Source organism: Procambarus clarkii, chromosome 31 (genome assembly GCF_040958095.1).
Source record: "Procambarus clarkii isolate CNS0578487 chromosome 31, FALCON_Pclarkii_2.0, whole genome shotgun sequence".
Classification (NCBI taxonomy): Eukaryota; Metazoa; Arthropoda; class Malacostraca; order Decapoda; family Cambaridae; genus Procambarus; species Procambarus clarkii.
Window position 1 is genome coordinate 22,447,562 of NC_091180.1, and position 22,726 is coordinate 22,470,287.

Genomic DNA, 22,726 nt, shown 5'->3' on the forward strand with positions numbered 1-22,726 from the left:
AGTAGAATGCGTATTTTTAATCAAATCTAACATAACTACCCAGAAAACTTTAAAGATTATTTAAAAATACATGGTTGGAAGTTAAATCAACTCCATAGAAAAATATTTTTGTTATAGATACTAATCGTTATTTGTTGGTATGCGTTCGCTACTTAAACTATCATGTACTGTATTTATGTAAAATCTCCGTTTCTTCGGACATGGAACACGGAACCTTACACGCTCTCTGATTTACTGTTTAATAGAGATTCACAAATAAGCTTATGATTGTATACGTTATCAAAAAGGCAGTGACAAAGTCAATTTTGCATTTTAATCACAGAGATTAGATCTTAGTGAGATAGGAAAGATATTCATATTTTAAAGAAGGATTTTTGAACCATCGCTCTCCCTATCGATAGAAACTAACTTTTTTTTATTATTATTAACAAGCTTAGGTATACACAGTAATGTGCTGCTACCCTATTCTATATGAAAGATTACACAGTGTATATCAAAAACTAGCTATAAGTTCATTAAATATTCCCATCTCACAGGATGGTTAGTTATACATGGAATCAGGGGATAAAATACCAGCCTCAATAAAAAAAAAATCAACTGTGACTAACAAGAACACCACTTACGGGCTATTCATGCCCGTGCTACCTTTTGGGTGGCTTAATCCTCATCAATCAATCACAAGAAACAAGGGATACATCTCCCGTCACGCAGGGTCCAGTCGCACCTCCACAGATCTCCAGTATCATCTATTGATACTGTTAATGGTTCAAGAGTTTAAGTTTAAGTTTAAGCTTTAAGATAAAACCAGTTTAAGCCAGTTTAAGTTTAAGCTTTAAGATAAAACCAGTTTAAGTTTAAGTTTAAACCAGTTTAAGATAAAAACTAAACACTACCTAATAAATTCCCTGTAATCTACCTCACTACTCTATTGTCAACCCATGTCTGTTTTCTTTTTTTTTTTTTTTTTTTTAATCAACACTGTTTGTCAACCTATTGTATTTGTGCTGCTTTTTCAGTCATGTTCCCCCTTTTTTTTATCTTTATTTGTATTTGTTCTCAACACCTTTTATTCTTTATGCTCAATTAGTATTAAGTTCTAGATATTAATGTTTTTCTTGCCCGAAACGCATTGCGTAATAGTGGCTTTAGGCATTGTATGTACTAGCTCTATCTATATATCAATCCTTTAATGTAACATCACTTGTATGTATATACCTTACCTGAATAAACATCTGAATCTGAATCTGAATCTGAAGAGGACTACCACTTACGGGCCTACCTCAAGGTAACAATCAGGTGAGAACATAAAATATAAGGCTGATCTATTAGCCTCCGTTAGCAAAATCCGGGTACAGCATAAGAATATCTTCCAATATTCCTAAGTGTATGAAGTAATTACAGAGTTCAAAGTACCTTATACCATTTGGTCTGAAGTCACTTATAACAGGGCAATCACAGATATAGTGTTGGTGAGTATGTCCCAGCTCTTGTTCACATAGTTTACAATTGGAATATTCACCATTGGGGGCTATTCATTACCTGCAGCCACCTGCGATACATATCGATATCCTAGCCTAATTCTGGCAATTACAATGTCACACTGTCATTGTGACATTAGTGGAAATTTTATGCTGTCCATTCATATAATTCTCGATTCTAAACATGTTTACTTAGTTTAGTTCATTAATTATGCACCCCATATATCATCTAGTGGGCGGTAGTGGAAAAGGTTACAGAGGCACAAACATATGGCCTCTGCTTTGAAATACAAAGCGGAGATGTTTCTGAAGAGGGGGACAAAGACAGTTGCGCAGTGCGCCCCGCGCAGGAAGTCTGGGGCCATATAAATTCTGAGGCAGAGAGGGGCTCTGCCTCACTTTCTCCCGACCGCCGCAGTACTCGAAACTCACGCCCTGGGAAAAACTTCTCCCATTTGTCATATCAGTTTTCCCCAGTCACTAGGTATTTTCTGCCCGCCTGTTAATTCTAGGATTTCACATTATGTCTTGGTAGGGCTCCGTTAAGTGTTGTGGCTATACACTTTATTCCCCCTTTGTGTCCTGACTGTTATACCTAGTTCTAATTATACTTCATCTGCCATTAGGTTTCTGCAGAATGTGTTTGCCATGTCTAGGCTATGCTTACTACTACGGGGGTACATTTTAAGTTAATTAGTCCTCAGACATGGACATGTTACATTTGTTAATTCCTACTTATATTATTTACATGTTCTGCAGAATTTAATTTGCTAATAAAAAATTTAAGCCCATTCGGCCTGTGTCTTTTTCCCCCAGGTCGTGTAACTTTTTGCACATCCTAGTCCATGGGTTAAGGTGCACATCTGTGGTTATCCACAACATTGGTTCGATCATGCTGTCCTGCTCTAAAGATTATATCATTGATTTATCACATTGTGTACAATATCTTTATACATTTAATATTTTTTATGTTCGACAGACAATACTGTGGTGTAAATACTTTCTAATGAAAGGATTCTAAATGGGAAATTGTAAACAACGCCACACCTTAGGGATGGCATGTGACTGAAAGCTTTATTGTACAGATTTTAATGGACAACAAGATCCACAGCATTCACCCTTTATTTGTGCACATGATAGGACATACATTTGTGCATAATTTGATGCAGAAATCCCATGGAAAAAGCACTGTTTGAATTTTTTAGTAATATTAATTTAAAATTATCAGTCTTGGAGGAATTCTGCATTATCTAGATGCCCAATTCATTGTACAGGTCACTGGCTAGATTAAAATCCCTATCTTGGACCAGGTTCCCATGTAGTACAAAATCCACTGAATTTATATTCAATATAGTATTGTATAGTGAATATTCTTTGCTTGAGCCAGTGAGCCCAACCACCTTACTGATACATCTCAGCGTAATACTGTAATGGGAAGGAGAGATACTGTATACAGTATAGTAACGGGAGGAACACGCAGTCAACAAGGTAGTACCGATAAAATCCTGATATACCATATAATTCAACATGACAAATGCACTATTGAAAGAAGAAGAAGAAGAAGATAATTATATATTATGGTAAAAGATTTACTATGAAATACAAAAGTACATATTTAACAATAATACATATGGCCTGCATTAATATATATTTTATACACTAAGTATAGTACTGTATAAACTGTTATACATACTGTACTTACAACCTGTAACTATATTTTAGAAATTCTAAATTCTGATACAGTCAAAATAAGAAATTAAGGAATGATATGTTTCCTTTGTAACCATAAAACAACAACTTTGCATAACTAAGCAAAATGGAAGAGGAGGCAGTCCTAAAAGAGGAATTAACAATTTACTGTAGAATCTGTCTTTATCCCCATGAACGCCCCTCTGATGGAGTAACCACAACTGAAACCTATTCAGGTAGCCCTATCTTAACATGCTCTTCTGATTTGTCCTCTTTTCCTTTATGTCTAAGAATTATTAGCCAGCAGTAACTGGTTGGAGTTAATGTAATTTCATGATCAAAAAGATATTATGCAGTTGATGTCACCTCGAAGAAAACTATAAAATCAGTGCTAGTGACTGATAACTTTGCCTGTCATCCGATCAGGTGACAGCCTGGCTCTACTGAATGGACAGTACTGTACTGTACTCCAAAAGTCTCCCTTCCCCCATACTGACTGCCTACCATTCCACTCCCAATTCCCTTTCACTCTTCTATTTCTAACGTGGTGATCAAGTCTTCCTTTTATGTCTAATATGGAGGCTATCTACTGTACTAATGTGGTTGTCACTCGAGGATCAACTCGTATGGTACTCATATTCCAGGATATTTCAAGCTTTGACCTTCATGCTACTGCCTTTTACACTGGCATGAATGACATGATAATGTTATGGGACAATACAAATTTGTCCATTTGTTAAAGAAAAAAAAGACAAGCTGCTTACAAGAAACGTTTGGATGGGAAGTATAACACAAGAATTATATAGTGCAGGCTACACAAATTAAAAGATTAACAAACCAAGCCATTTTGTAACTCATGCACATCATCAAATGTTGGCACTGTTCCATATTGCACATCATAATACAAACCTGGCACCATTAGCTAGTTTATTAAAACTAAAATTGTCACTGTCATTCAGCAGTACAATTTTAATACAAGTATGGTGAGGCAATTATACATTTCCATTCAACCAAAAACAATCGATAATATAGAACTGTTTATATATTGGACCATGGAGGTGTCATTGGCTGTGGGTTTTGAAGGTAGGACATCACAACTGCAGAAATGGACAACCTGAAATGTTAATATAATTAGTAAATTATTTGTGACAAGCAAATAAAAGTATATTTGTTTAATTATGATAATTTACTTTGAAAATCAGAACTATTAGCCAGTAAAAATGGGTTGGATTAATGTAATTTAAATTACATTCAATAACAAAAGACAATTATGCAAGTGTTGTCACCCTTAGGAAAATCATGAAGTCAATGCTATAGTGACTGACAAGTAAGCTCAGAAAACTACTGACAGGGCTCTCCCAAAAATAACAAATCAGAGCAAGAGAGAGATTGTTGAAACACAGGGAATACAGAGGACATACTCAGCACAAACACAATAAAGTACATAAATTATTGGGACCATTTGAAGCTCCCAAAATGTACTCTGGAAAGGAGACAAGAGAGGTATCATGTACTGTATACATGGACTGAACTCCAGGTCCAAAATTTGCACAGTATTATAACATAGTGGAGCGAACAATATGGTAGGAAATGCAGAATAGCGCAAGTGAAGGAAAAATGTGCCACAGAAACAGTCATAGAACACTGTATGAATATCCAGGTCCAAAATTTGCACAATATTATAACAGATGCTATACATAATATAAATACATAAACATAATATGTTTAATAAAAAAATAAAATAAGTATAAAAAATAAATAAGTAAAAATACATGTGCTATACATAAATAAAATTGTATTGTATTGTTGTATTGTATACCGATGATGATACTTTTCAAAACGCTTGTGCTCTCTAGAGTGGAGTACTGCTGCACAATGACAGCCCCTTTCAAAGCTGGAGAAATTGCTGACCTGGAGAGTGTGCAGAGATCCTTTACTGCTAGAATCCACTCAGTAAAACATCTAAACTATTGGGACCGACTAAAGAGCCTAAATCTGTACTCCCTTGAGCGCAGGCGGGAGAGATACATAATAATTTACACGTGGAAAATATTAGAGGGGCTGGTCCCAAACCTGCACACAGAAATAACATCACATGAGACCAGAAGACATGGAAGGATGTGCAGAATACCCCCGTTGAAAAGCGGAGGTGCAACAAGTACTCCGAGAGAGAACTCTATCAACATCAGAGGCCCGAGACTGTTCAACACGCTTCCGCTACACATAAGGGGCATAACTGGCCGACCCCTCACAGTGTTCAAGAGAGAACTGGATAAGCACCTCCAAAGGATACCTGATCAACCAGGCTGTGACTCATACGTCAGGCTGCGAGCAGCCGCGTCCAACAGCCTGGTTGATCAGTTCAGCAACCAAGAGGCCTGGTCGACGACCGGGCCGCGGGGACGCTAAGCCCCGGAAGCACCTCAAGGTAACCTCAAGGTAAGGTAAGGTAGTGGAGCGAACAATATGGTAGGAAATGCAGAATAGCGCAAGTGAAGAATAAAGGTGCCACAGGAACAATCATAGAACACTGTATGAATATCAAAGGACCACGGCTCCTTAATATCCTCACAGCAAATAAAATAAGTATGGCTGGAACAAAAGTATTTCTTCAAGAAAAAATTAGAGTTTCCTGCAAGAAGTGCTGGACTAACTAGATTGTAAGTGGGAATATGGCCCTGCAGGCCACTCCAAGCAACAGTCTACTGGACCAAGATCTTGCACGTCATGCCTGGCCCAGGCCAGGCTTGGAGAAAAGAAATCCCAGAACCCCCTTATCCAGGTACAAATCCAGATCCAGGTAATGAAATGCCCTTTTCAGGCATGTAGTCAATCGCTCACCTCCCAGTCCTGTTCTCTTCCTTATAGAATATTTGGGGGTTCCATTTGGCTCAACGAGCGGGGATGGCAGGCTAGCTGGGACTTTAGGTGACCTGACCCACCATATGATGGTGGTCAGGCACATCATGGTTCAACCTGTCCTCTTGAAAATAACGTCGCTTTTCGTTCGAATGCATGCTATATCCAAAAATGAACGTAATTTGAAATGAAATTGGCTCACGAAAGTGACATACTGTCGCGTTTTCTCTAAGTCCTCTGGCTTACTTGGAAAGGTTAGGAGAGGAAACTTTCATTTAACGTTTTTCATAGCTTTTGAAACTTGAGGACAATTTCCTGCCCTCCTAACCTACGAGAGGACCCTTAACTTACTGTTTTGAAACAAAATCCAAAATTTATTTTAATTTTTTTATTTTTAAATTACGTCCATTTTCGGCCATATGGGCAAACGACCAAATTCAGACGTAATTTGTAAGAGGACAGGTTGCACAGTTAGGGTATTTACCCCGTCGCAATGTTTATTTGCCTTAGTACACCAGGTTTTGGCCTTGTGTAAAGTAAAGTATATGTTAAAATGTGACATGCTATGAGGACAGGTTGTACCTTTATGGGTTTAGTAATATACAAATTTCAGAAGAAAACAAGATAAACCTTACATGAAGCTGCTGAGCATTTGTTTCGTATCGTCATTGACTCTCGAGTTGGCAAAGCTGATGCAGGAGCAGTATAGCGCAACCCAAGCACACCACTTCAACTGCAAGTAAGAAATAATGAGTTCACTATAGAGTATCATTTATAACAACAATGTCTAAAATTTCTATAATCATAGTTTTAATAATACAGTATTTGGAGGATTAAAATTCATAAAGTGAGTAGAAATCACATTCCTCAATATAAGTATTATAAGATTAAAACCCTAAATAAGAAAATGATCCAAGATAAAGTCTGATATTATTTACTTAAAACATGTACTGTACTATATATGTGAAAATTAAGCATTGAATACTGTATAATTAAACATCTTTTTCTGGTAGGCCCTTGATTTACCCATCTTCCACCAGATGACAGCCCTGAGGTTACCTGAGGTTTCAATCAACTTGCCTAAAAGGTCAACACTTCAAAAACGAAGGGTGAACAGGAGCACTGTCCAGAGCGAACGATGCACTAGAACCCCTACCCCAGCCAGGAACCAGGAGATATGGATCTACACATGGCCCAAAGCTGGATCCGAAGAACTCAACTGAAGCAGACTGAGGCTAAAATACTGCACTGCCAGCTATCAAAGATTGATCTACCTTCCCTTCCCGCCCAACCACTTGGGCTAGACGGTAGAGCGAAGGCCCATTTTTTTGCAAGCCGGTTTTCAATCCCCGACTGTCCAAGTGGTTGGGCACAATTTCGTCCCCATGTCCCATCAAAAATCCTTATATTGATCCCTTCCAAATGCTATATAGTTATAATGATTTAGTGATTTCTCCTAATAATTCCCTTCCCTTCCCTTTCCCTCCAGAAAGTAGAAAGGGTGTAAAAAGAGAGGCAAACCGCAAGGAATACAACTAAGAAGATTCCTGATGATCTAGAACTGCACGCTGGAAAGCACGACAGGCCGCATATAGTGTAAATATGCAACCACATCCCACAGCAGCAGCTCAAACAACTAGAGCAATGCTATCAAGGCAATCTTTGAAGACAACACAAATGGTGAAACCAGCTGGGAAGAACCCTGCTCTAAACATAATTACACCTGATCAACCAGGCTGTGACTCATCCGTCAGGCTGCGAGCAGCCGCATCCAACAGCCTGATCACCAACAGCCTGGTTGATCAGTCCGGCAACCAGGAGGCCTGGTCGACGACCGGGCCGCGGGGACGCTAAGCCCCGGAAGCACCTCAAGGTAACACTGAGAAGAGCTCCAGAGTTGCACAAAAATGGAGACCCTATGCCAAATGGATCTAAAATTTGTGGTCCAACATGATCTATTACAGTATGTACTTATCATTTTGACAATGGCATATGATAGAGCAATCATTGGCAAACAATTCCATTTAAAAATCATAATTACAGTATATGACAATTATTGGTGGTCCCAACATAACATAATGACCAGGATTTACACAAACTCAACCATTCTTGACATAAATCCCAGTAAATTGAGGGTACCGGTAGTATAGTCGAGTTCGTTCTTGACTCGCAATCTAGAATTCTGGGTTCAAATCCCAGGCAAGATAGAAATGGCGGGTGTGTATCCTATCACCTAATGTACCTGTTCACCTAGCAGGAAATAAGTACCCAAAAGTCAGTCAGCTTATTGTGGGGTTGCATACTGGGGAGGGTCAGTAATTAGACCCTAGGGATAGGGGGGAAAGGGGGGGGGGGGAACCTGGATACAAACCTAACATGTACTGTATGTATAACCTGGCTGCCAGTCCTCCAACACAATGAATTATTATTATTAATAAATTATTCGCAAAAAATTCTTTTATGATGCGTCTTGATTATGGCATATGATACTGATCACGGATAATTTGGTATTAAAATTATAGATGTACACACACACACAACTTTATTGAAACCAAACATTCAAAAGGAGAGAACTTTTTCACCAAACTTGAGAGAGGAAATGAGGAAGGGATAGTCTCACACCCTCCCTCTTCCCCCATGCCCAGCATTCAGCCGACTGCTGTTGCTTTGTCACACTTTTGGCTCACTTCACGCCATAAATTTTTCAGTAAAGTGAAAATGTATTTTGACTTAATTGCAATCTTCGGCACAATAATTACCGAATAATGGACATCCATGTTAGTCACAAGGGTTGAGTTGACGGTTCTCCAACCTCCTATCAATTAAAAAACTAGAAAGATCAGACCTATGTGACAGGTATTGAAGTATTATTAGTGTGACTCCAACTGTACACACAGAAGATGATGCAAGGCACCAACATGGCACACGAGTCAGAATCAGACATAACACACACTAAAATACCCAGCAACAGGCCTGGCCACGTGGACCGAGTCCCAAGCAGTACTGATGTAATGGCAACTCAAAAGGAGAAGCCCTGACTAGGACAACACCCAGAATCTTGAAAAATATTACTGGTGGGAATGGGTAATACAAACTAGCTACAAGGCAGAGAGTTGAGAAACTAAATCAGAATGAATGAACAGCTAAGGGCACACAAGATGGGTGCCTTAAACTGACAAGTGAAGCATGAATATAAACAATACAAAAAGCATGGCTCCCACAGAAAATGTTCCCATGAATGCCAACACCACTTACATACAATATACAGTAGTTCATAAAATATGAGTTGAAAACAAAAAAAACTGAGCAAGCTAGTGCCAGGATGAATAGGGATGATAGTGGTAGACAATAGGGATGATACCGTGGGCTTCAGAACAGACCCTATAATGCCAGAAACCCAAAACTTACTCTCATCATTAGACCACACATGCTGAAGATCATGCCTAGTACATTCATGTAGTCAGTAGTTGGATCTTCACCAGGGGCCCCTGGAGTCCCTTGTGCTGATGGTTTGTACCTGTCAATGGTCAAATTACATTATATTGCAGTTGGTATGTATAAAAATGTAATATTAATGTATTATTATTATTACTGTATCAGTAAGGTGTTATTGATCAAATAAGTAACATTAAAGCATGAGTGAGAAGGCAAATAAAATGAATTCAATAAACACAGGTTTTATAATTCTCTTTGCAAGAAGTGATTAGTTATGGAAAATCAGGAGGGAAGATGAGAGAACATATTACAAATACAAACAACAATGAAGTTCAATAATTACTGTACACAAACCCTCACAAAAGTAACATTATTTGAAAAAAAAAATACAGCACTGAATGTAATGAAACACCATTTTCTGGGTGAGCCCAGAGGCTCCCTGGAGCCTACAAGGCTCTCCACAGAAAAGATTTTGAAAAGTTTTTTACTTGTATCGTACTTAAGTATGATTTCCCATTGGGACAAAGCCAGTTAGGTTTATCAAGGTCCCCTCTAGGCCAACTACTAGTCTTTCCCAAGATGCAACCAACAATAGTTGCCCAACTCCTAGGTACTTATTTACCGCTAGGTGAACACAGGCATCGGGCAAAAGCAAACGTGCCAAACGTCCCTGTCCTGCGGCAGAAATCAATCCCGAACGTTTCAATTGCGAGCTGACTGTGTTGACCACTACACTACAGTATTTTGAGGTTATCTTGAGACGATTTCGGGGCTTAGCGTCCCCGTGGCCCAATCCTCGACCAGGCCTCCTTTTTGTTACACCCCCCAGGAAGCAGCCAGTAGCAGCTGTCTAACTCTCAGGTACTTATTTACTGCTAGGTAACAGGGGCATCAGGGTGAAAGAAACTCTGCCCATTTGTTTCCACCTCCACTGGGGATCAAACCCGGAACCTTAGGAATACAAATCCGGAGCGCTGTCCACTCAGCCGTTAGGCCCCCCCTGACACTACAATATTATTCACTACAATGGGTTATTTGTACAAATGAATCGCCATTATCTGTACATTCTTGTAAAGCCACTAACATGCATAGCATTTTAGGCAAATCTTAAAGCTAACGCAAAATTTGCAGTGAATTTTAAATTATTGTACAAGGAAAACAGTTAATCTTAAGAGAACAAATCTACAAGGGGCCGTGACGAGGATTCGAACTTGCGTCCAAGAGCATCCCAGACGCTGCCTTAATCGACTGAGCTACGACATGGTATAAGAATTGCAACCAGAAATTCTTCTGAATTTACTTGGATCCTGCAGCCTCTCCGAGAGACAAACCAGGATTTTACACAACTCCCCCATGCACTCGAGCTATGTCAATAGGCCGTTCCACCTCTTCGCCCTTACTTCATTATACACAGAAATCACAATAGCGTGACATCTAAGCTAAGCTAATTGTTAAGCGAGAGGTAAGGTAGTAATAAGGGTGATGAGAAATTATGTTGATGGAGTGCATTTGTAGATAGTACAGCACTAGATGAGTAATTAGCACAATGTGGGATACTAAAGTGAAGACATTGGGTTAGGAAATTCCACACATTTGGTCTCTCTATATAGAGACCTGCATAGAGAATCTTAGAGATATTTCAGCAGTGATGTTCATGCAGAACATCACAAACATTCTTATTTCATACAATTCGGAAGTTTAAAATCTGAGTTAGTATTAAGGAACAGAGCTTTGCAAGTGTTTATAATGTGAAGAGAATGAAGAGTATGGATTAAATGTTTAGTATGTCCAGGGGTTTGAGCAAAGAGGCTGTATGTTGTCTGAAAACAGAATTTATTATAGTTGAGGGTATCACAGTGTAATCAACTCTCATACCAGGAACCGGAGCCCGCCAGTTGAGTGAACTGGAACCCGTCAGTTGAGTACCTGGAGCCTGCCCCGAGCCCTACCGAGAACCCCCCCCAAGCCCTACCGAGAACCCACCCCCCCAAGCCCTACCGAGAACCCACTCCCCCAAGCCCTACCGAGAACCCAGCCCAAAGCCCTACCGAGAACCCAGCCCAAAGCCCTACCGAGAACCCAGCCCCAATACCTACCAAGAACCCACCCCAAGCCCTACCAAGGACCCACCCGAAGCCGGACAGACACCCACCTGGAGCCCGAACAGTCACCCACCCGGAGCCCGACCAGTCAAACACCCGGAGCCCGCCAGTTTAGTAAACCGGAGCCCGCCAGTTGAGTGAACCGGAGCCCGCCAGTTGAGTGAACTGGAACCCGTCAGTTGAGTACCTGGAGCCTGCCCCGAGCCCTACCGAGAACCCACCCTGAGCCCGACCAAGAACCTACCCCGAGCCCTATAGAGGTTCCCCAAGCCCGAGAGCCTATCCCGATCCCTACCAAGAACCCACCCCCCAAGCCCTACCGAGAACCCACCCCCCAAGCCCAACCAAGAACCCAGCCCTAATACCTACCAAGAACCCACCCCAAGCCCTACCAAAAACCCACCCGAAGCTGGACAGACACCCACCTGGAGCCCGAACAGTCACCCACCCGGAGCCCGACCAGTCAAACACCCGGAGCCCGCCAGTTTAGTAAACCGGAGCCCGCCAGTTGAGTGAACCGGAGCCCGCCAGTTGAGTGAACTGGAACCCGTCAGTTGAGTACCTGGAGCCCGCCCCGAGCCCTACCGAGAACCCACCCTGAGCCCGACCAAGAACCTACCCCGAGCCCTACAGAGGTTCCCCAAGCCCGAGAGCCTATCCCAATCCCGAAAGAGCCCACCCCGACCCCTACCGAGAACCCACCCCCCAAGCCCTACCGAGAACCCACCCCCCCAAGCCCTACCGAGAACCCACCCCCCCCAAGCCCTACCGAGAACCCACCCCCCCAGCCCTACCGACAACCCACCCCCCCCAAGCCCTACCGACAACCCACCCCCCCCCAAGCCCTACCGAGAACCCACCCCCCCCCAAGCCCTACCGAGAACCCACCCCCCCAAGCCCTACCGAGAACCCACTCCCCCAAGCCCTACCGAGAACCCACTCCCCCAAGCCCTACCGAGAACCCAGCTCAAAGCCCTACCGAGAACCCAGCCCAAAGCCCTACTGAGAACCCAGCCCCAATACCTACCAAGAACCCACCCCAAGCCCTACCAAGGACCCACCCGAAGCCGGACAGACACCCACCTGGAGCCCGAACAGTCACCCACCCGGAGCCCGACCAGTCAAACACCCGGAGCCCGCCAGTTTAGTAAACCGGAGCCCGCCAGTTGAGTGAACCGGAGCCCGCCAGTTGAGTGAACTGGAACCCGTCAGTTGAGTACCTGGAGCCTGCCCCGAGCCCTACCGAGAACCCACCCTGAGCCCGACCAAGAACCTACCCCGAGCCCTACAGAGGTTCCCCAAGCCCGAGAGCCTATCCCGATCCCTACCGAGAACCCACCCCCCAAGCCCTACCGAGAACCCACCCCCCAAGCCCAACCAAAACTAACCCCCAAGCCCTACCAAGAACCCAGCCCTAATACCTACCAAGAACCCACCCCAAGCCCTACCAAAAACCCACCCGAAGCTGGACAGACACCCACCTGGAGCCCGAACAGTCACCCACCCGGAGCCCGACCAGTCAAACACCCGGAGCCCGCCAGTTTAGTAAACCGGAGCCCGCCAGTTGAGTGAACCGGAGCCCGCCAGTTGAGTGAACTGGAACCCGTCAGTTGAGTACCTGGAGCCCGCCCCGAGCCCTACCGAGAACCCACCCTGAGCCCGACCAAGAACCTACCCCGAGCCCTACAGAGGTTCCCCAAGCCCGAGAGCCTATCCCGATCCCGAAAGAGCCCACCCCGACCCCTACCGAGAACCCACCCCCCAAGCCCTACCGAGAACCCACCCCCCCAAGCCCTACCGAGAACCCACCCCCCCAAGGCTTACCGAGAACCCACCCCCCCAGCCCTACCGAGAACCCCCCCCCCCAAGCCATACCGACAACCCACCCCCCCCAAGCCCTACCGAGAACCCACCCCCCCCCAAGCCCTACCGAGAACCCACCCCCCCAAGCCCTACCGAGAACCCACCCCCCCAAGCCCTACCGAGAACCCACCCCCCCAAGCCCTACCGAGAACCCACTCCCCCAAGCCCTACCGAGAACCCACCCCCCCAAGCCCTACCGAGAACCCACCCCCCCAAACCCTACCGAGAACCCACCCCCCCAAGCCCTACCGAGAACCCACCCCCCCAAGCCCTACCAAGAACCCACTCCCCCAAGCCCTACAGAGAACCCACCCCCCCAAGCCCTACCAAGAACCCACCCCCCCAAACCCTACCGAGAACCCACCCCCCCCAAACCCTACCGAGAACCCACCCCCCAAGCCCTACCGAGAACCCAGCCCAAAGCCCTACCGAGAACCCAGCCCAAAGCCCTACCGAGAACCCAGCCCCAATACCTACCAAGAACCCACCCCAAGCCCTACCAAGGACCCACCCGAAGCCGGACAGACACCCACCTGGAGCCCGAACAGTCACCCACCCGGAGCCCGACCAGTCAAACACCCGGAGCCCGCCAGTTTAGTAAACCGGAGCCCGCCAGTTGAGTGAACCGGAGCCCGCCAGTTGAGTGAACTGGAACCCGTCAGTTGAGTACCTGGAGCCTGCCCCGAGCCCTACCGAGAACCCACCCTGAGCCCGACCAAGAACCTACCCCGAGCCCTACAGAGGTTCCCCAAGCCCGAGAGCCTATCCCGATCCCAAAAGAGCCCACCCCGAGCCCTACCGAGAACCCACCCCCCAATCCCTACCGAGAACCCACCCCCCAAGCCCTACCGAGAACCCACCCCCCAAGCCCTACCAAAACCCACCCCCAAGCCCTACCAAGAACCCAGCCCTAATACCTACCAAGAACCCACCCCAAGCCCTACCAAGAACCCACCCGAAGCTGGACAGACACCCACCTGGAGCCCGAACAGTCACCCACCCGGAGCCCGACCAGTCAAACACCCGGAGCCCGCCAGTTTAGTAAACCGGAGCCCGCCAGTTGAGTGAACCGGAGCCCGCCAGTTGAGTGAACTGGAACCCGTCAGTTGAGTACCTGGAGCCCGCCCCGAGCCCTACCGAGAACCCACCCTGAGCCCGACCAAGAACCTACCCCGAGCCCTACAGAGGTTCCCCAAGCCCGAGAGCCTATCCCGATCCCGAAAGAGCCCACCCCGACCCCTACCGAGAACCCACCCCCCAAGCCCTACCGAGAACCCACCCCCCCAAGCCCTACCGAGAACCCACCCTCCCAAGCCCTACCGAGAACCCACCCCCCCAAGCCCTACCGAGAACCCACCCCCCCAAGCCCTACCGAGAACCCACCCCCCCCAAGCCCTACCGAGAACCCCCCCCCCCAAGCCCTACCGAGAACCCACCCCCCCAAGCCCTACCGAGAACCCACCCCCCCAAGCCCTACCGAGAACCCACTCCCCCAAGCCCTACCGAGAACCCACTCCCCCAAGCCCTACCGAGAACCCAGCCCAAAGCCCTACCGAGAACCCAGCCCCAATACCTACCAAGAACCCACCCCAAGCCCTACCAAGGACCCACCCGAAGCCGGACAGACACCCACCTGGAGCCCGAACAGTCACCCACCCGGAGCCCGACCAGTCAAACACCCGGAGCCCGCCAGTTTAGTAAACCGGAGCCCGCCAGTTGAGTGAACCGGAGCCCGCCAGTTGAGTGAACTGGAACCCGTCAGTTGAGTACCTGGAGCCTGCCCCGAGCCCTACCGAGAACCCACCCTGAGCCCGACCAAGAACCTACCCCGAGCCCTACAGAGGTTCCCCAAGCCCGAGAGCCTATCCCGATCCCTACCGAGAACCCACCCCCCAAGCCCTACCGAGAACCCACCCCCCAAGCCCAACCAAAACTAACCCCCAAGCCCTACCAAGAACCCAGCCCTAATACCTACCAAGAACCCACCCCAAGCCCTACCAAAAACCCACCCGAAGCTGGACAGACACCCACCTGGAGCCCGAACAGTCACCCACCCGGAGCCCGACCAGTCAAACACCCGGAGCCCGCCAGTTTAGTAAACCGGAGCCCGCCAGTTGAGTGAACCGGAGCCCGCCAGTTGAGTGAACTGGAACCCGTCAGTTGAGTACCTGGAGCCCGCCCCGAGCCCTACCGAGAACCCACCCTGAGCCCGACCAAGAACCTACCCCGAGCCCTACAGAGGTTCCCCAAGCCCGAGAGCCTATCCCGATCCCGAAAGAGCCCACCCCGACCCCTACCGAGAACCCACCCCCCAAGCCCTACCGAGAACCCACCCCCCCAAGCCCTACCGAGAACCCACCCCCCCAAGGCCTACCGAGAACCCACCCCCCCAGCCCTACCGAGAACCCCCCCCCCAAGCCCTACCGACAACCCACCCCCCCCAAGCCCTACCGAGAACCCACCCCCCCCCAAGCCCTACCGAGAACCCACCCCCCCAAGCCCTACCGAGAACCCACCCCCCCAAGCCCTACCGAGAACCCACCCCCCCAAGCCCTACCGAGAACCCACTCCCCCAAGCCCTACCGAGAACCCACCCCCCCAAGCCCTACCGAGAACCCACCCCCCCAAACCCTACCGAGAACCCACCCCCCAAGCCCTACCGAGAACCCAGCCCAAAGCCCTACCGACAACCCAGCCCAAAGCCCTACCGAGAACCCAGCCCCAATAACTACCAAGAACCCACCCCAAGCCCTACCAAGGACCCACCCGAAGCCGGACAGACACCCACCTGGAGCCCGAACAGTCACCCACCCGGAGCCCGACCAGTCAAACACCCGGAGCCCGCCAGTTTAGTAAACCGGAGCCCGCCAGTTGAGTGAACCGGAGCCCGCCAGTTGAGTGAACTGGAACCCGTCAGTTGAGTACCTGGAGCCCGCCCCGAGCCCTACCGAGAACCCACCCTGAGCCCGACCAAGAACCTACCCCGAGCCCTACAGAGGTTCCCCAAACCCGAGAGCCTATCCCGATCCCGAAAGAGCCCACCCCGACCCCTACCGAGAACCCACCCCCCAAGCCCTACCGAGAACCCACCCCCCCAAGCCCTACCGAGAACCCACCCCCCCAAGGCCTACCGAGAACCCACCCCCCCAGCCCTACCGAGAACCCCCCCCCCAAGCCCTACCGACAACCCACCCCCCCAAGCCCTACCGAGAACCCACCCCCCCCCAAGCCCTACCGAGAACCCACCCCCCCAAGCCCTACCGAGAACCCACCCCCCCAAGCCCTACCGAGAACCCACCCCCCCAAGCCCTACCGAGAACCCACTCCCCCAAGCCCTACCGAGAACCCACCCCCCCAAGCCCTACCGAGAACCCACCCCCCCAAACCCTACCGAGAACCCACCCCCCAAGCCCTACCGAGAACCCAGCCCAAAGCCCTACCGACAACCCAGCCCAAAGCCCTACCGAGAACCCAGCCCCAATAACTACCAAGAACCCACCCCAAGCCCTACCAAGGACCCACCCGAAGCCGGACAGACACCCACCTGGAGCCCGAACAGTCACCCACCCGGAGCCCGACCAGTCAAACACCCGGAGCCCGCCAGTTTAGTAAACCGGAGCCCGCCAGTTGAGTGAACCGGAGCCCGCCAGTTGAGTGAACTGGAACCCGTCAGTTGAGTACCTGGAGCCTGCCCCGAGCCCTACCGAGAACCCACCCTGAGCCCGACCAAGAACCTACCCCGAGCCCTACAGAGGTTCCCCAAGCCCGAGAGCCTATCCCGATCCCGAAAGAGCCCATCCCGAGCCCTACCGAGAACCCACCCCCCAATCCCTACCGAGAACCCACCCCCAAGCCCTACCGAGAACCCACCCCCAAGCCCTACCGAGAACCCAGCCCCCAAGCCCTACCAAAACCCACCCCCAAGCCCTACCAAGAACCCAGCCCTAATACCTACCAAGAACCCACCCGAAGCTGGACAGACACCCACCTGGAGCCCGAACAGTCACCCACCCGGAGCCCGACCAGTCAAACACCCGGAGCCCGCCAGTTTAGTAAACCGGAGCCCGCCAGTTGAGTGAACCGGAGCCCGCCAGTTGAGTGAACTGGCACCCGTCAGTTGAGTACCTGGAGCCTGCCCCGAGCCCTACCGAGAACCCACCCTGAGCCCGACCAAGAACCTACCCCGAGCCCTACAGAGGTTCCCCAAGCCCGAGAGCCTATCCCGATCCCTACCGAGAACCCACCCCCCAAGCCCTACCGAGAACCCAGCCCAAAGCCCTACCGAGAACCCAGCCCCAATACCTACCAAGAACCCACCCCAAGCCCTACCAAGGACCCACCCGAAGCCGGACAGACACCCACCTGGAGCCCGAACAGTCACCCACCCGGAGCCCGACCAGTCAAACACCCGGAGCCCGCCAGTTTAGTAAACCGGAGCCCGCCAGTTGAGTGAACCGGAGCCCGCCAGTTGAGTGAACTGGAACCCGTCAGTTGAGTACCTGGAGCCTGCCCCGAGCCCTACCGAGAACCCACCCTGAGCCCGACCAAGAACCTACCCCGAGCCCTACAGAGGTTCCCCAAGCCCGAGAGCCTATTCCGATCCCAAAAGAGCCCACCCCGAGCCCTACCGAGAACCCACCCCCCAATCCCTACCGAGAACCCACCCCCCAAGCCCTACCGAGAACCCACCCCCCAAGCCCTACCAAAACCCACCCATAACCCCTACAAAGAACCCAGCCCTAATACCTACCAAGAACCCACCCCAAGCCCTACCAAGAACCCACCCGAAGCTGGACAGACACCCACCTGGAGCCCGAACAGTCACCCACCCGGAGCCCGACCAGTCAAACACCCGGAGCCCGCCAGTTTAGTAAACCGGAGCCCGCCAGTTGAGTGAACCGGAGCCCGCCAGTTGAGTGAACTGGAACCCGTCAGTTGAGTACCTGGAGCCCGCCCCGAGCCCTACCGAGAACCCACCCTGAGCCCGACCAAGAACCTACCCCGAGCCCTACAGAGGTTCCCCAAGCCCGAGAGCCTATCCCGATCCCGAAAGAGCCCACCCCGACCCCTACCGAGAACCCACCCCCCAAGCCCTACCGAGAACCCACCCCCCCAAGCCCTACCGAGAACCCCCCCCCAGCCCTACCGAGAACCCACCCCCCCCAAGCCCTACCGACAACCCCCCCCCCAAGCCCTACCGAGAACCCCCCCCCCAAGCCCTACCGAGAACCCACCCCCCCAAGCCCTACCGAGAACCCACCCCCCCAAGCCCTACCGAGAACCCACCCCCCCAAGCCCTACCGAGAACCCACCCCCCCAAACCCTACCGAGAACCCACCCCCCCAAATCCTACCGAGAAACCACCACCCAAGCCCTACCGAGAACCCAGCCCAAAGCCCTACCGAGAACCCAGCCCAAAGCCCTACCGAGAACCCAGCCCCAATACCTACCAAGAACCCACCCCAAGCCCTACCAAGGACCCACCCGAAGCCGGACAGACACCCACCTGGAGCCCGAACAGTCACCCACCCGGAGCCCGACCAGTCAAACACCCGGAGCCCGCCAGTTTAGTAAACCGGAGCCCGCCAGTTGAGTGAACCGGAGCCCGCCAGTTGTGTGAACTGGAACCCGTCAGTTGAGTACCTGGAGCCCGCCCCGAGCCCGACCGAGAACCCACCCAGAGCCCTACCGAGAACCCACCCTGATCCCTACAGAGAACCCACCCCTAGTCCTACCATGAAAACACCCTGAGCCCTACAGAGAACCCACCCTGGGCCCGACCAAGAACCTACCCCGAGCCCTACAGAGGTACCCCAAGCCCGAGAGCCCATCCCGAACCCGAAAGAGCCCGCCCTGAGCCTGACCGGGAGCCAACCCTAAGTCCTACCAAGAACCCACCCCGAAGCCCTACCAAGAACATACCCGAAGCCGGACAGACACCCACCTGGAGCCCGAACAGTCACCCACCCGGAGCCCGACCAGTCAAACACCCGGAGCCCGCCAGTTTAATAAACCGGAGCCCGCCAGTTGAGTGAACCGGAGCCCGCCAGTTGAGTGAACTGGAACCCGTCAGTTGAGTACCTGGAGCCCGCCCCGAGCCCTACCGAGAACCCACCCCGAGCCCTACCAAGAACCCACCCCGAGCCCTACAGAGAACTCAACCCCCCCCCGAGCCCTACCAAGAACCCACACCCCCCCGAGCCCTACCAAGAACCCACACCCCCCCGAGCCCTACCAAGAACCCACACCCCCCCCGAGTCCTACCAAGAACCCACACCCCCCGAGCCCTACCAAGAACCTACACCTCCCCGCGCCCTACCAAGAACCCACACCCCCCCGAGCCCTACCAAGAACCCACACCCCCCCGAGCCCTACCAAGAACCCACACCCCCCCAAGCCCTACCAAGAACCCACACCCCCCCAAGCCCTACCAAGAACCCACACCCCCCCCAAGCCCTACCAAGTACCCACACCCCCTCCAAGCCCTACCAAGAACCCACACCCCCCCCAAGTCCTACCAAGAACCCACACCCCCCCAAGTCCTACCAAGAACCCACACCCCCCCCCCCAAGCCCTACCAAGAACCCACATCCCCCCAAGCCCTACCAAGTACCCACACCCCCCCAAGCCCTACCAAGTGCCCACACCCCCCAAGCCCTACCAAGTGCCCACACCCCCCAAGCCCTACCAAGAACCCACACCCCCCAAGCCCTACCAAGAACCCACCCGAAGCCGGACAGACACCCACCTGGAGCCCGAACAGTCACCCACCCAGAGCCCGCCAGTTGAGTACCTAAAGCCTGCCCGGAGCCCCGACCGACAACCCACCCCGGAGCCCCGACCGACAACCCACCCCTCAGCCCCGACCGACAACCCACCCCTCAGCCCCGACCGACAACCCACCCCTCAGCCCCGACCGACAACCCACCCCTCAGCCCCGACCGACAACCCACCCCTCAGCCCCGACCGACAACCCACCCCTCAGCCCCGACCGACAACCCACCCCTCAGCCCCGACCGACAACCCACCCCTCAGCCCCGACCGACAACCCACCCCTCAGCCCCGACCGACAACCCACCCCTCAGCCCCGACCGACAACCCACCCCTCAGCCCCGACCGACAACCCACCCCTCAGCCCCGACCGACAACCCACCTGGGGCCCCGACAGAGAACAACCCACCTGGGGCCCCGACAGAGAACAACCCACCTGGGGCCCCGACAGAGAACAACCCACCTGGGGCCCCGACAGAGAACAACCCACCTGGGGCCCCGACAGAGAACAACCCACCTGGGGCCCCGACAGAGAACAACCCACCTGGGGCCCCGACAGAGAACAACCCACCTGGGGCCCCGACAGAGAACAACCCACCTGGGGCCCCGACAGAGAACAACCCACCTGGGGCCCCGACAGAGAACAACCCACCTGGGGCCCCGACAGAGAACAACCCACCTGGGGCCCCGACAGAGAACAACCCACCTGGGGCCCCGACAGAGAACAACCCACCTGGGGCCCCGACAGAGAACAACCCACCTGGGGCCCCGACAGAGAACAACCCACCTGGGGCCCCGACAGAGAACAACCCACCTGGGGCCCGACAGAGAACCCACCTGGGGCCCGACAGAGAACCCACTTGGGGCCCGACAGAGAACCCACTTGGGGCCCGACAGAGAACCCACTTGGGGCCCGACAGAGAACCCACTTGGGGCCCGACAGAGAACCCACTTGGGGCCCGACAGAGAACCCACTTGGGGCCCGACAGAGAACCCACTTGGGGCCCGACAGAGAACCCACTTGGAGCCCGACAGAGAACCCACTTGGAGCCCGACAGAGAACCCACCCCGCGCCCAACCTTTCATGGAGAAAATTGAACACCAGGCGACAAAAATAATTGCAGAATGAGGTCTAGTTTCATACCATGAACGGTTGAGGGTCACAGGGCTAACAACACTGCAAACTAGGCATGCCAGGATGGATCTCACCGAAACTATTAAAATATCTACTTGAATCGACTTGAGAATGGTCCAGGACGGACCGAAACTCGTCGTCCCTTCAACTTCTAGTGTGTGGTCTGGTCAACATACTTCAGCCACGTTATTGTGACTCATCGCCTGCCTATTAAAATATTGAACAGTTTCGAAGATATTGATCCAGAGAACAACTTCAAAAGGTCAGATGGAACACAAACAAGGAACAACGGTTTCAAGTCCAACAAGCCGCAGTGTAGGACTGAAAACATAAGCTATATTTTCACCCACAGGGTTATAAACCCATGGAACCGCCTATCTGCTAAAGCAGTAAATAACATAACACTTGTATGCCCGAAACGCTTTGCGTAATAGTGGCTTTAGGCATTGTATGTACTAGCTATACCTATAAGTCAAACAATCCTTGTAAATATTTATTGTATGTATGTACCTTACCTAAATAAAATTGTATTGTATTGTATTGAATTGTAAAATCCAATTTGAAAAAAAAATCGGAACAAATGGGGGACCTGATCTGCTACCAGAAATTTTAGCCAAATATCCCCAGTCTATATATATATACACAGTATATAATTCTATATACTGTGTATATATAGGATATAAATATGTCAAAAAGAATTATCACTCTTACCTGGAGCAATGTTGCTGATGTCGGAAATCAGCAGTACATGTTGTCGCGGTGGCGGCAGGGACGATACTGACCGTCTGAGCCTTCAACGACCAACCGCCGTTTGAACGCCATTTTGAAATTCCTTGTTTGTGTCATCATGCTGGACAACACCTATATGAGAAGGTATCCATACAAATGAGACTTTGAAACTCCTACTGTTTGCAATAATAATGTTGTTTATAATGGAAGTTACAACTACAACCTTTTGAAGATCAATGCTAATTTTATCTATATAATGTAATAAACGAAAGTTTTCTATGTCAACAGAAAGGCAGAAATATAAGCTACACTTTAAATACTTGTCATAAATATAACTGAAGTGAAAGCGAAGATATATGCATTTGATACTGTACAGTTTCTTGATGGCTTGCTCTAAGAGTGTGAAGCCCTTCACACCAGCCTATAAATTGTGTAATTTATTTCCATATATGCTAATTAACCTTAAAATCTATATGTCAGAAGGAAGGAAGATGTAGACGTTAATGTGACAACATTTCAAGAAATATCTCTCTTTTTAAAGTTAAATAATACAATCCTATCGCCGGTGTCCGGACACATGAAAGCTACTTAGGTATCAGTGGCCAGCCAGGTGATCACAGGCTGTACAATACTAATAAATTATGTAATTCACAGAGATACGTTGA

The 22,726-nt window shown here is 50.2% G+C and overlaps 2 long non-coding RNA genes across 3 annotated transcripts; one reads left to right on the forward strand and one right to left on the reverse strand.

Annotated features, from left to right (window-relative positions):
* The first annotated feature begins 1,062 nt into the window (after positions 1–1,062).
* Positions 1,063–9,698, forward strand: LOC138370321 (uncharacterized). 2 transcript variants are annotated; one of them, XR_011230082.1, is made up of 3 exons: positions 1,063–1,296; positions 6,640–6,765; positions 7,067–9,698. It is a non-coding gene; the product is annotated as an uncharacterized lncRNA (long non-coding RNA). The 2 variants fall into 2 exon arrangements; XR_011230083.1 differs by lacking the exon at positions 1,063–1,296 and adding an exon at positions 2,376–2,415 and having other exon boundaries at positions 7,067–8,255.
* LOC123758892 (uncharacterized) lies at positions 2,523–22,171 on the reverse strand. Its single transcript, XR_011230077.1, has 4 exons — positions 22,044–22,171; positions 9,435–9,543; positions 6,662–6,759; positions 2,523–4,281 (listed from the first exon to the last, which is right to left on the reverse strand). It is a non-coding gene; the product is annotated as an uncharacterized lncRNA (long non-coding RNA).
* Positions 22,172–22,726: the final 555 nt, after the last annotated feature.